The sequence below is a fragment of the Talpa europaea genome (assembly GCF_964194135.1).
Source record: "Talpa europaea genome assembly, chromosome: 7".
Taxonomy (NCBI): Eukaryota; Metazoa; Chordata; class Mammalia; order Eulipotyphla; family Talpidae; genus Talpa; species Talpa europaea.
The window spans coordinates 26116453-26130984 of NC_140074.1; positions in this window are offsets into that span (position 1 = coordinate 26116453).

A 14532-nucleotide genomic window follows, 5' to 3' on the forward strand; every position below is an offset into this window, starting at 1 on the left:
AAAGCATTGATTTCGTAAGTGCATTAATTCTCTAAGTAGCTTTATTTTGTAGGAGACACTCAGAATCTGCAAAGAATAAAGGTTTTCTCAAATAGAGAAACTCAAGGGGACTGAACTGAAGACCCTGAGGGAAGAGGAAGCCCCAGGCAAGAGTGCAGTGTCTGACCTCTTTCCCCTCCACCTGCAAGATGACAGTGGCCATCTGTGCTCCTCTCACAGGACACTCCACTCACTGCTCTTAAGGTGGGCCCTGGATAAGTATGTGAAATCTGGAATGCACTGAGAGTGACTGGATAAGCCTGAGATGTGCAGCTTTCCAAACTTCCCACACACTGCTTCCGTGGGGAAGGCAGTACAAGAGTCTTTCTTTCCAGGCCACCTCCCTTGATGGAATCCCCTCTTCTGTGTTTGCCCTTCACTCCTGTTTAGCAGGCCCCAATGCCACCATACCACCTTAGGTGGTCCCAGATTCCTCTTTCCACTCAGGGTTGACACTTCGATGACACTAACTCTTGCTCCAAAACAGTCCTGTCCTCTTTGTCAAGAAAATGCTCTTGCTAGGTAGTTTGGGCTGCTGAACTTTGATGTGGCCAAAGTGATTCATGTTCGGACCTGAATGATAGATATAGGGGAGAGTGGATTTCCCAAGAAATTATTACCACTATTCTTTTTAAGATAGATGTTTCTTCTATGGGTAGTTTATATGAAGAAGATGGTGGAAAGCAAATTTTTACTGAGCAGGTCAAAAATGGTATAGAGAGGTGCAGGAGAGGTAGCATAACTGGGTTAAATAGGTAGAGTTAACAAATGGGGAGGGTGGGGTCTGGCGACCTGGAGAAGGACAGTTACATTAAACCAGAAAAGCCAATGGCTGTTCCTGTTCCTCAGAAACACTCTCCCTGCCTTGCCCACCCCAATAGTGTGAACTTGGAGGAAGATGTGTGGAATCTGTGTTATGTTACTGCCCACAGTTGCAATGGACCCATATCTAACAGTGACCTAATATCCTGCAAGATATAGAGGGAATGCAATTTTTTCCAGAGTCTTAAATGCTGAGTCAAATCCACCCATGTACTGTTCACGTATGTTTCTCCCAATTACTTATTCTTTCTCACATTTTTACTGACTAGTCCAGAATCAAAATTCTTTTTGTTAGTACAAAAATAAAGTGGCTTTATACTATCCAGAAAAACATATAAAGGAGTGACAATAATGAAACTTTGCAAGAATCACGTGAAAATATGTTCAAATGAAATGTTAGCTCAATATCCATTTTATACTACAGTTCTTTGATTTTTAAGAATAAAAATAGATTAACAACCTAGTGTTTGTAAGAGCAAACCAAATTTTGTGGAATATTTAAATATCTCCACTTCTTAACTGCTTTTCAATTATTGTTTATGTATTAAATAGAAGATTCTGGTTGAATCAAGAATGACAATTGATTTTTCTGTTCTAGAAAGAGTTGATTCCTAATATTCCAAATTAAATGTAAACTACAATTTTAGAAACTGCCAATGTGGGGATCCTTGGGCATATTTTTGATTTTCCCATTAATTTAACAATGAACTTTTATTTGTGAAATATTTCTGGGGTTGTTTCATATTCTAAAAAAGTAGTCAGTTCCAAAGTAGTGTTCAGATTAGATAATAGTAATATAGTTAAGAATGTCCTGCCCTATTTGTAGATATTTACACTTTTCCATTATAGAGATGCTTCAGAAAAAACAAATACTAAGGGTTAAACCTAGTTAATGTTATCATGTATCTTATTGTCAACACACTAACTTTAATTAACTCAATTATTTTAATGTGTGATGCATAGCCTAGAAAAAGCAAGAATCACATTAAGTAAGGGAAAACTAAAAAGTTAAATGCATGCGAAAATGTATATATCACCTCAGGGGTCATAAGAAAGGGTTAAAACTATAAAAGGCTTTATTATAAATCTATCAATTTTACATTTCAATATAGTGCCACATTAGTTACAGAGTTATAGCTAGCCTTTACCTAATTAACTAATTAGAGTAGATGGACTATAGCAGTAGAGAGGGGAGAAATGATTCCTTTTTTTAAGTTAATGAAAGGTTTATTTACAAGGAGAATGAGGAGAGGGAGCGAGCATGTGCACACACACTCACACACACAAATATTAATTGCATTAATTGATCAATACATCCTACTGGTATTGCTGCCTGAGCTGGACCCCGGATGTTCTCTGAAAGCAAGAAAAGTCAAGAGGAAGGAACAATTCTTAAATGTTCTTGACTTTTTCTGAAACATCTGTGGGTTCTTCACAAACAACATAATATGAGTCTTAAACTTTTCAGAATTGAGGATTTATCCAATCTCATTTTTTGATTAATAATTACATTTATCTCTTATGTCCTCATAAAACTTTGTACATAAGTAAATTCATTAAGTTGAGAAGACCCACATTTGTTTCAAGGAAAGCTTGGGATAAAAGGTGCACCACCTTAATCCACAGCACTGGAATGATGTTGCTTCCATGAGAACAGAAACTCATTCGGACTGGTAGAGATTGTATTAATTTTCTCATTGACCTCATGCCCGGTTAGCCTGAAATCAAAGCTGGGCTGTATGCTAGCTTATGTTCTCAGAGGGAGCACTTATTAGACTGTGAGTATGTTACCTGGTGTTAATGAAATCCACATGGACTGGTCCAGGTTGAGCCTCCCTTTCTTGCTTTCTGGTTTTCAGCGGTGTTCCCGCAGACTGCCCCTCTGGTGAGAAATCTCAAGGCACTTTCTCCTTCCAGCTTACAGAATGTATGTGTTGAGAAAAAACTCAAATTAATAGCACATGTTAGAAATCACCAAGCCACCAATATCAAGATTTTCCCAAACCAGTGACAAAGGTATATAACTGAGGATAATAGAGTACAGGAAAGGTTCCAAATAGGAGGGAGACAGTTTTGTTGGCAGTGATACACAAGTGAAACAGAGTTAACATGATTAGCCCTGGGCTAATCATTTTACTTTTATTATCTTATTTAATCCTTGTAAGGCTCAGTAAGGTAAGTACCATATTCCTGTTTTACCAACAAACAAACTGAGGCAGGAAGAAATGAGGTGATTTGCTCAAACCAATAGTGGGGAAAAATTGATTTGAATACTATCCAGTGAGTAGACCTAAATTGCTTAGCATATATCTTAAAATTCAGTTCAATGAAGTCATTTGGTTATCTGTTTTAATATTACATAGAACTTGAAGATTTTAGAATTCTCTTAACCTCAGGTCAAAACTAGATATTAACCAGCTATTGACATTTTATTTCTAGGATTTGTGGAAGTTGCAACAGTTTGGTCATCAAACTCAATTTCAAAATTGTAAATTTCATTTCAGCTTGGGTGAAGGTGGGTGTTTGAAAATCAATATGTCATTGGTTTTTCTATCATCATATTCTCTATCAATTTACCACTGGGTTTATATTAACAATAGCATAATAGCTACATTAAGGACCTATTACTGTGGGTCATGACCAGTGATTTATATTTGAAATATATTATTTAATTTAATTCTTAATAATATTTTGGCAGCAATTATTTCACTGCACATGAACAAAAGAGAGACTCAGATTAAGCAATTTATTCCAAATACACCCATCCTTAATGCCGTGGATCCAAGAATAGAAGCAGGTATGCCTGATTACCAAAGCCATGACCACCACCTCATGCTGTGTTCTTTTAAATTCAGGTAAATCAACAAACAAAAGAGAAAAAAACAGAGTAAAACTTTTTTTTTAAATGGAGTCATTTTAATGTCAAAAAGAAACTTTTAAAAATTGAATCATATTTATTGTCATAATAATAATACTAAGTCCTCCAATGCAGTGAGGAATCTGGTGGGATTTTGTGGCTCTGGCTAAACCCTGGTCCAGCTAGGTTGTCAGGTCTCCCTTGGGGTGATCTCACAGATCTGTCAGTGGCTTGTGCTCTTGTGAAAACCCAAGTACCTGTAAATCACAGGCAGAGTTATATCACCTTGCAGTGCCCTGAATTCTTCATAGCTGACATTCACTCAGAGGCAAGGGTGTGAGCACAGACTCAATGCTAAGGCTGCCTTGCTTTCCCCCAGGGATTTGCGGGTACAGTTTTCCTCTGCTCTCTGAAAGTAGAATCTTCCTAATTGTTATGATTTGGTAGCTTATTCTGGATGTCTGTGGATGATCAAATTTTTTCCATATAAATTAATGATACTGGCATACCCAGTCCCCCCAAATAACCTTCCAAATCCTAACAAAATGCAAAGTTCAACTTTCAGAAAGCAGGGAAAACCTGTATCTGAGATTTGGAAGTGGCTTCCAGTGTTCACCTGGAGACAGTGGTGATTAACTGTTGGCCAAGCAGTCTAATTATGATGCAAGTGGGCTTCCAGGCCTCAACAAGTTTTCTTTCACAGTGGGTGCCCTGAGGAGAAAGGAGGGGTTCTTGGTATAGCCTCATTGTTTGAGCCTGCTGTGCAGGTGCCCAGCTGTGAAACAATGGACTCCATTGATGGAGGTGCGTGGCCTTGCACATGCCAAAGCCAACGCATATTGCTGTGGGCAGGTACGGAAGTCAACAGAGAGGCATATCCAGGTGGGGGTTCAGGATCACAAATGGCTTCCTTCTCTTGAAAAAATTAATCAAAACTATGCTAGAGAGCACTTTGCCTGTGATATTTCAAAAGAATAGTTGTGAGTTTGGACAGCCACCTCCATTCAAAAGCTCGGATGTCATGGCAGACTCATTGGTTTTCAGCATCTTCTACAAACAGAGAACATTAGCTCTTGAACGTGGAAAACTATATACACTTTATTTTAAAGAAGGTATATTTGGATAACTGTCTTTCCTGCAAAAGATGAAAAAGAACTCTAGAAACTTTCTTGGATTTGTTTAGATTTTTTGTCTACTGAAAGAGATACATGGAGATAAGAAAGTACAATATACATTTAAAAAAAAAATCAGTACTGTGATTTGCATCAAGGAATTGTTTAGTGCCTAATTTGACATGACTAAATTTTGTCTTTGGCTTGACTTTTCTAAGCCAAAAGCTTGTGAGAAAAGGTACACAGACATGGAAATACAGACAGAAAATCAGGTAGTAATGGGGATAGAAATGTAGTCCATCCTTGCCCTCAAACATGTTTGTGAGAGTAATCATTTATTCACCCTTTCATTTATGAAACAATCTCATATAACCTAGTACTACATAAACTTTTAATCCTTGAATTTTAGTTTTGCAGGCTTCTTGAAGGATTCAGAGCTGTAGAAGACAGTTCATGTTTAAGCTGGGACCAAGATGACCATTTTCATGTTCTGGAAAAACCTTGTTGCAACAGCACCATGATTTACACTGCGGGTAGGAGAGGAAGCCAAGCTGGCTTCCTCCTTCCTATGGGCTTTCTCCTTCCTTGGCCCAGGGCAGGGTTCCTTGTAGCATTTGCTGGTGGACCAGAATCTGAGAGCAACTCCAATTCAATAGAAATAAAAGGAGCCATAAGACCTTACTTGGTGGTTGTGGGGATTAAAGGAGATCATGCTTGAACATCATCCATCACAGTGCCCGAAACATAGCAGACAGAGCAGAAAAGATACAAGTTATTGTTCGCAGTTTTGGAAATTTTGCCTCTGGTCTTCCTGTAGCAGAATTTATGGTGCCCTACGAATTTCGGCAATAGCCAGTGCCTCCTGAGGGCTTGTCAAGTGGAATTTCCAAATGCATGAAAAGTAGATGTTGGTTTCTTAAAAATCTCAGACTTCTGTGTGGTTAGCACCAGATTCTACCCTTTCTGCCTCCAGTGCATCTTCCTCTGGCAACATTTTCAACTTGCAGGATATTATATTTTTCTCTCCTCTTGCCCATCAGGGGCAGAGAACTGGGAGGGTGTCGTGGAGGGGGTCTCTCCTTTCTTGGCTCACAAGGTCATCCTCACTCTAGGTCTCTGCTGAGGGAGCAAACTTGTTATTACCTTTGGGGAGACTTGAAAGCCAACCCCAGGGCTTGGCTCACCAACATAGATGTGTGGGCGACAGCCAAGCTGAGAAACCAATCTGGACGGCAGGTTCTGCCGGACAACGTGCCTGGTTCTGTTTGAATTGGCGTCCAGAATGCCCTTCTGACCTAGCTGGGTATTATGGGAAAGTCAGTCTGACCACTAGCTTCCTGCAGTTGGTTTTTGGTTTTGCCAAAGGAGGGCCATGAGAATCGGTCTCTAGGGAGACCCTCTTGTCAGCATAAATACCAGTGGCCCCTGGCTTGGAGAAGAAAGGAGGGCAGGGAGGACATTCCCCAATCTCAGGAACATTGTGGGCTCAACCCAGAGGTTATTTTTTCACATTTTGGCTTAACATGAACTGCAGGAACTGGCCCTACACTGACTACTGTGCAATAAGGGCCTTTTCTCCAGCTATAGTTACAGAGAGAGTTTTTGGTAAATTTACCATAAATTCTTTTCTTCAAGAATTTCTGTGGTGAACTGTTTTGTTTTGTTTTGTTTTTTACCACATAACTAATTGGCCACCAGGCAATCTTGCACTAAAACATGAAGTAGTTGGTTGTCACTTTGATTTAACCATTTAATTGGACAATTTATTTTCAACTGATGCATACATTAGAAAATGAGAAATATATCCTTTGGTTTCAAGTTTGGTCCCTATAGTGATGATTAGAAGTGGAAATCTTCAAATAGTAGATAACTATCTACAGAAGTTTAAAAATCCTTAGGTGAGCAGGGTCATACCTCCCACCCCTCAAAACCAAAATTTATGGCAGGTAGAAAAGAGGCGACTCAAATTCACAACAATCTTCAATTGCTTACGTTAGATAAAACAGCTGGTACTCTAGTGCCATCTTTACCAAACTCATCACACAATATGGAAAGTTGGTGGCAAAAGTAGACTCAACCTCCTCCTTTCATGCCAATAGTAATGGCTACCTGATTCCTGATAAGTGTAAATATCTCAAAAATGATCAAAAATTAAAGGAGTGGGCCTATAATGGAACATTTAAATGTAGGCCAAATATGTCCTACCCATCATCTATGTTACATACATCCCTCATTTATATTTTTACTTACAGGGAAATGGAAATCTGAAGAGACAGCAGCCTTTTTTTTTTTAATGTCAGAAAACTTTTCTCCAACATTAGATCCTGAATCCTTATTATCAACTCTTACTTGTCACAAGTTTATCTTTTATGACAAAATTGCCCAATGGCTGATTTGTGCCAAAAGGTTTTCTGGGAAAATGTTTATGGTGAAAAGGCTTTCGGCAAAGAACTTACTGCAATTCCACCAGACATGCACAGAGTGGATTGCAGGTTAGTTCAAGGTAATATTTAACTTCTGTTTATTTTCCCTTCATACTTATAATACCTCTGACCCAAAACACACTCCCCCAGTCCTCCCAACCCATTCCTGCTCACGTATGTCCTGACCAGTTTTCCGAAGATGCTATGAAACTAGAGATTCGTTCATTGCATTTCACCTACTGGTCTTTCCATCATTTGGTTTTAATCTGATAAGAGCAAGTGAGTTTTGCTTGGCAAGAGTAAAAGAAGGAGCAGGTCCTACGGGGGAGAAAGCGAAGTGAAGTTTCTACATGTTAACTTGCCCTGGCCTTATCTGACTTCTTTGGAAACCCCTCCCCTCTTCCCTCTTCAGAGGTTGGTGCCTTGCAGCTTCAGGCTTCTCACAAGTGTCCGAACCCATCCCTCCCTCTGTTACTTTCTTCACACTGTCAGTTGTAGGGGAGTTAGCAGGCAGACACACTAATAAGGTAGAATGACTGACTGACTGACTAACCCCTCTCTCTGCCCCTCTCCATTATCCTTGAGGTTTTTTTTTTGTTTGTTGTTTTTTTTTTTCACAGATTGACTTAATTTATTTTCAGGAGGAAAGAAACTCTATAGAGGGACAGATAAAGACCAAGAGAATGGCATAGAAAGGCATGGGTTATGGAGCCAGATGGATTTGAATCTCAGACATGTATGTTTTGGACAAGTTTTGAATATGAAGCTTTGAGCTTCCATATCACCATCTACAAAGTGAGGATAAGGCCTTTTTTAGAAGTAATATATGTAAAGCCTCTAGCTAGCTGCCACATAGCAGATACTTCATAAATTATCAGTGCAATGGTTCTTGTGGCTGCTCCATCTCCAACTAAGACCAGTGTAGAAGAGGGACATTTGTTATGGAGGCCTCCAGTCTTGGGAGGCTGTGTTACCACAGCTGCCTTTACCTCCCCATTGGTGTGATGTCCTGAGGCTCCTATGAGGAAAGCTGGAAGCAAAAGAAGGATAAGAAAGAAAAAAGCAGAGGGAATGGTGTTGTCCTATTTTGGAGTTGATGTCAAGTGGTGACTGACTTGATCACCAGGGTCCACACTGGTTTCATTCACCTGAGGAGGCCAGAGGCTCAATAGATCAAGGTTCTTTCATACTGGGGGGGCATTAGCGGCTCTGTAGTCATGCTGGCAATTCAGTCTCTGAGAGATTCCCAAGTCCTCTAGTGACCCCAGCATCCACAGGCCACCATTTTTTTCCTATGCCAGTGTTCCTTCATCCTGGGTGCACATAAGCATCATATAGGGGAGAGGGCCTGGTTAATTTTAAAAGCTCCCCAAGTGGCTCCACTGTGCCCTCAATTGAGCACCTCTGCTGGACTCCCAGCCTGAGCCTGTTGGAGCATCTTCTGTGGAGGCAGCTGTTTTGGTTTACCATTCTCCCCAGATGGATCCCAAATGATCTTGGAAGCTTGACACTAATTATTCATGTTGCTTAATCTGTGTCATGCTTTCAAACCACTTATTTACTTTAAAATTTATACACTCCTAATGTGGTATGGTCAGCTTGCTCAAGCAATATATTTCTAGCCTTCCAACTAAAAAAAAAAGAAGGAAGAATCATTACTTAGATTCCTTTCTGGAGCAACATCAGAGAGTAATTCAGTGGATATTAAACATAGCCTTATCAGAACAAACTGAGCAAGGCTTCTGGGGTGATTCTGGGGTGATTTCTCTGAACTGGTCAGTTAGCTCACACAAGAAGCCTCACATGGAATGAGACCTCCATCATCTAAGCAATTCTGTTTGAAAAGTTGGTGCTTTAATTCCACACACATTCAACAAGAAGCCTTCAGGTTAATAATTGGCCAAACTCTCATGGCAAAATGGCAGCTGTAACAGTTGCAAATTTTTAACAAATTGTTTTATTCTAAAAGCTAATGTGACTTAGTGCCAGCATAGTAAGCACCAAGGAAAACTGACGTTGATGATGCTATTGATACTTATCTGGAAGGATTATCTGGGAGGCGTGGGTTACCCACCACTGCCAAATGTTGACGTGCAGTCATGGGGAAGACCACGTGTATTAGGTTTCTGTAGGGTAAGGTAAAAAGTATCAGGCTTTTCTGCCCTCCCGCCATTAGGATAGATGAGGGAACCCTGTGGTCCTGAATGCATGCCTGATGGCGGGCACCTAAAGTGGGTCCACCTGGGCTGAGACTGAGTTCATAAGGGCGGCGTCAAGGGGACGCCAGCAGAAGCTGAGAACGAACGGAAGCCGAGAGAAAAAGAAGAGAAGCAGAGAGAATGCCAGAGAGAGCCCAGATAAAGTGAGGATTTGCTGGGGGCTGGGAAGACTGCCAGCCTCCAAGCCCCCCAGCACCCCTGCCTGCCATGTGCCTGGTAAATCTAAATAAGAGACCTGCAAAAGCCACTGAGGGCTCTGACTCCTCCTTTACCTGGTCTACTGGATCATAGAAAACCAGCACTGTGGCCATTCCTGACAGGTTCAAAGGCATACAACAAGGTCTAAGGGTTAGAATTTACAAGGAGATACATTTCTATATAATGGAGAACCTTTCTTCTGCTGCACATCAGAGCAGCTCTTGACCAATTAGTTCGAACACCTGAAATTCAAAACAGCGAGTGTTTAAAGGAGACGAGCTGAAATATTTATACCAAAGACATTTACCTGGCCAGGCAAAAGTATAGCATAGGCTGAAGCTGACAGAGACAGGAAAAGGTAAGAGGATACATTCAGTTCATATCTAGAAGTATCTCCATGTCTAAGAGAATTTTAGAAGTTGCTTTCATTTTTTGATGTCCAAGCTACTATTTCCCATATTATATAACTCAGGAAATTGAGACTCAGCAAGGCTGTCATTTTCTCAGAAGCTCACAATTATTTAATGCCAGAAGGAGCATTTAAATCGAAGTTTTCCTGTCCCTGATTTATTATAACTTTGTCCTGGTCCTAGGGTTTCTGTTCTGTTGTTTAAATTGATTTTTTTACATAATACTTGTGTATTCAAAAACTCATCAGAATGACAAATTCTATATCAAACATATTTCGGGCAATCATGGTCTGAGCATAAGGCAATTTTTCAGATAGACTGACAGACATGGTATAACAGGGAGGGCAACCATCAGTAAATTCATTAAATGATAGACTCAGTAAATAGATACACTAAGATAGCGCTTAATATACCAAGATTGCTTCATATTACTATTTTGTGGAGTCATGATTCAATTCTTAATTTTGTGAGCAGAAATAACCTTTGTACCAACAAGTTATGCCAGGGTGCTGTGGGCAGTATATTTCTGTATCTCACTTACGCCAAGTGCATCCAAGTCATTTCTAATCTGGGCTCTGTTGCTTCTCTGCTGACAACCTGGAGCAAATCATGTATATGTCTTTTCTAAGCACAGCTTTCTTACAGGTGCTTGGAATTAAATGAGATAGTGTGAGTTTAGAGCCTCCTCTTCCTTTCTTCCTTGCTAAATTTTAACCTAGCTCCCACTCTGCACAGGCACTGTGTTATTTGTTGAGGATTTAATAGTAAATTAGAGCTGTTTCACTTTTGGTGGAAGAGAGACAAAAAACAAGTAAGCAATGTAAGCACATATTGTGAAGAGTTTCATAAGAGACACAGAAGGTGCCAAGACAGATTATCATGATAGGGCACCAACCTTAAAGAGCGCAGTCGGAGTTCTTCTTAGCTATGTTATTGTGATGATGATGGCTTAAGTATTGTTTTTTTTTTTAAAACAAACTTTATAAGGTAATTTTCAAATATATGCAAAAGTAGAGAGTGGTCAATGAAGCAGCATCACCTGTAACCAGTATCAACTGTGACTATTCATGTTTATTGATATCCATGTTCTGTTTCTGTATCTCCCTGCAATGGAAGTATTTTGCCAGAAAGCTCAGATACTATATTCAGGCTCTGTAAATAGTTCAGCATATATTTATAAGTAATAAGCATTACAAGTAAATGATTTGGATAATCTTCCTATTTCAGGTGAATCTTTGGGGGCCTTGGAGTGAAAACTCTTGGACATATTGTCTCCCTTCAATAACCTCATTCCATTCTCTTCACTACATGTAACACCACAGTTAGACTTTGTCTTCACCTCTGCCTCTAGACATTTGAATTAATATGTGGAAAGTGCTCAGAAAAGTGTCAACATTACATGAGCACTCAATAAATATTGATTATTTGGGATGTGAATGTGTGACAGGAATCTAAAAATTTGTCCATAGTCCTTGCACAGGAACATTCCTGTATTAGATATGATGAGTTAGTGATTTATGAGTACTCAAAAGTCGAAGATGGTGGCTAATCAAGGTTTCTCATAAACCAAGACCCTAAACTTCACATTTAGACATTTAGAGAAAACTACTAGCAAAAGCGTGCACAAGAAAATGAATGCAACACCTTTTTTTTTTTTTTTTTGGAAAGTAGAATTACCTTGAATTTCCAGTAGAATTTTGTCATTAAACATTTGCAAGATATTTTATGAAATTCTAACAAACTCAAGAATACATTCAAATTGCAGTAAGCAAAAGCTGATTTTATTTACTTGATTTCTATTGAAATCATCATAAATTTTTCCATGCATTCAGTTTTCACTCCCACTATGTATCAGGTACATGCAAGATTCTGGAGATCCATACATGATCACAGCATTTGGATCATAGAAACACTTGAGCAAAAGAATAAACAACACTACATTGTTACATAAAGACCTAAATAAAGGGAAGAAGACAACACATTCTTTTGAACCAATTCAATTGGACTAATGAAGAGGTGGTCTTAGGTTTCTGGCCTCAGAGAAACTTCTAGAAGTTGGCATTTGAGTTGGACTTTAAGGATGGTAATATTTTGCCATGCAAGGGAGAGTGCAGGGGCCTTTTTTGTTGTCATAGACAGTGAAGCTAAGTGGTGGAATATAGCAGTGTCCTTGTGTTCTGGGAAGACTGGGTCGTCTGTTGACCTCTCCAGTAGAGAAGGTGTGTGGGGATAAAGGATGGAAAGATATCCTGCAAGGTTTCAATTCTAACCAAAATATATAAAGGTATTTCATTGCTTCCTTAGTGCAGTTGTGGCTATATACTAAATGTAGATCTCATGCCTCAGGAAATAGGAAAATGCAGATTTTGAAGAGTAGAGCCAGCCATAATTAGAAAATGGTGGTATGACTTGGCACATCTACCATTATAGCTTGACTGCCTCTGTGATAGTCACTGTCCCCACCTCCCTCCCCACCTCTGTAAACTTCCCCAGGTCCATTGTTTATTAGTTACATTTTTTATAGGTTCATGAAGGTGAAAGTGGGGGATCCATGAACTATTTTAAATATTTCAATAAGCTCCAAGAAACTAAGCATTGCCCAGTAAAAATCAAGCTCCTCATCAAAGCAGCAAGACTCTTGCTATCGTTGTGATGCTATAATAAGGGCCTTTGGCCACCAACTTTCTTTAAAGAACACTAAAGAACTTTCTCTGCATTACAGTTAATATTTGAGCTTCAGAGGGAAGTATAGCCTCGGGTTTGAGAATCATTCTGTCATTTATGATTCTGTGATGTTTTGCTGACTTATTTAATCTTAAGTCTCACTTTCCTTGGTTAACTAATAGGATATGCTGTATACCTATATCTTACTATGAAATCAAAAGTGTGGCCTGCCACAATCCTTTGTGTCCTTCAGCACCATTGGCCACTATTGGTAAGGAGGCGTAGGACAGGATTTTCCTGGGATCCCAAGAAATCTCAATAGAGATCCTAGGGATCACTATTGAGAGGATCTCTATTGAGAGTTTTGGTTAGGTTGCTTCCTACATTAAGAGACCATACATTTGGCAAGCTGGTTTGCTCCTATGTCTGCTGAATAGCTCTGCTTGAGTTTCATCAAGGTCCCAGTTGGTCTCCTTTTTGCCCCGTGCCTTTACTGAGGGGATTTCCTGAGCCTGGCTGCTTCCCTCCCTCTTGTAAAAGTTAGAGGGAAACACTTTCAGTGCTATTCCCCACCCAGCTCATTAGTCAACTTCAGGACTTCAAAAGACACGCTCTGTTTAAGTTTGCTGTTTTCTATACCTGACACATACACAAATGTGCTCAATGCTCACGTCTTTGCTTCAGTGTGGTTTTAGGAAGCTCTTATGGAGAGTCAGTGGTTTCATTCTTTTTAGTATGTTGCCTAAAAGAACTGATACAAAGGCTAAGAAAAGAGGTGGTAGGTATGGATGTCATTTAATGTTATAGTCATATGGCAAGTCTGAAAATGATGTCTAAGTTAGTGGTATGCCCTAAATGGTCCTTTCATTTACAATAAGCCCCTCGTGAAAATGATTTGAAGTTTAACTTTCTTTTATAGAGGTGATCATAGGAATATAGACTTATTGACAGCTCATATACAACACTGTTTATTGTATAGAGCTGGGCAAACATCAAGCTGGGCAACTACTGCCTTTCAGTTCCATGTTCTTCTCAATCTTTGTTTTACATTAGCATGCATCTGAGGTGGTGGGGACAGCTCATTGAATGCAAATGCTCTGGCCCCCTCCTGTTTCAGAGAGATCTTCATGTGGCTCATCTGGGGTGGGGATCCGGCACAAACATTTAAACTCATGCCCTTATAGTGCTAGAGAGCCACTGCTAGGTACCTACTGGGGTTGTTGATGTGGATGTCTGCTTCTCAAACCAGATTTGAGCTGAGTGGGCATTGTCACTTTCTTATTTGATACATGATAGGTATTCAAAAAATTATTCACAGGTTAAAAGTAAAAAAGAAAACAAAGAAACTTGAGCTGAAGCCTGGAATTCACTCACACCATTGAAAAATGGTCTCTATCTGGAGCAGAAGGGTTCCATTCCAAGAGAGATACTCTCATCTGAATTTCAGGATTCAGATGAGATGGCCAACGAGCAGCCTTTACCTCATCTTACTCCCATTCATTCCTCTTACACTGACATATTTTTGTCTAGGTGCTTAGCACCTGCGTGTCCAGTCCTGCTCTCCAACTCTACAACCATTAGTACAAGCTTCTCCAGAGCCAAGATCTGGTCTACTGCTCACTTCTGTGCTCCCAGCACATACAGCAGTCCCTGACATAGAATGAAGGGAATGAAAAAAGAATGATGTGATGGTCCAAGCCACAGCAGGAAGGAGTGTGATTGGAGGGGATGCAGGCGAGGCTTGAGTATTGCAGGGCTCCTGAGGCAAAATGCTAAGTTACTCCAACA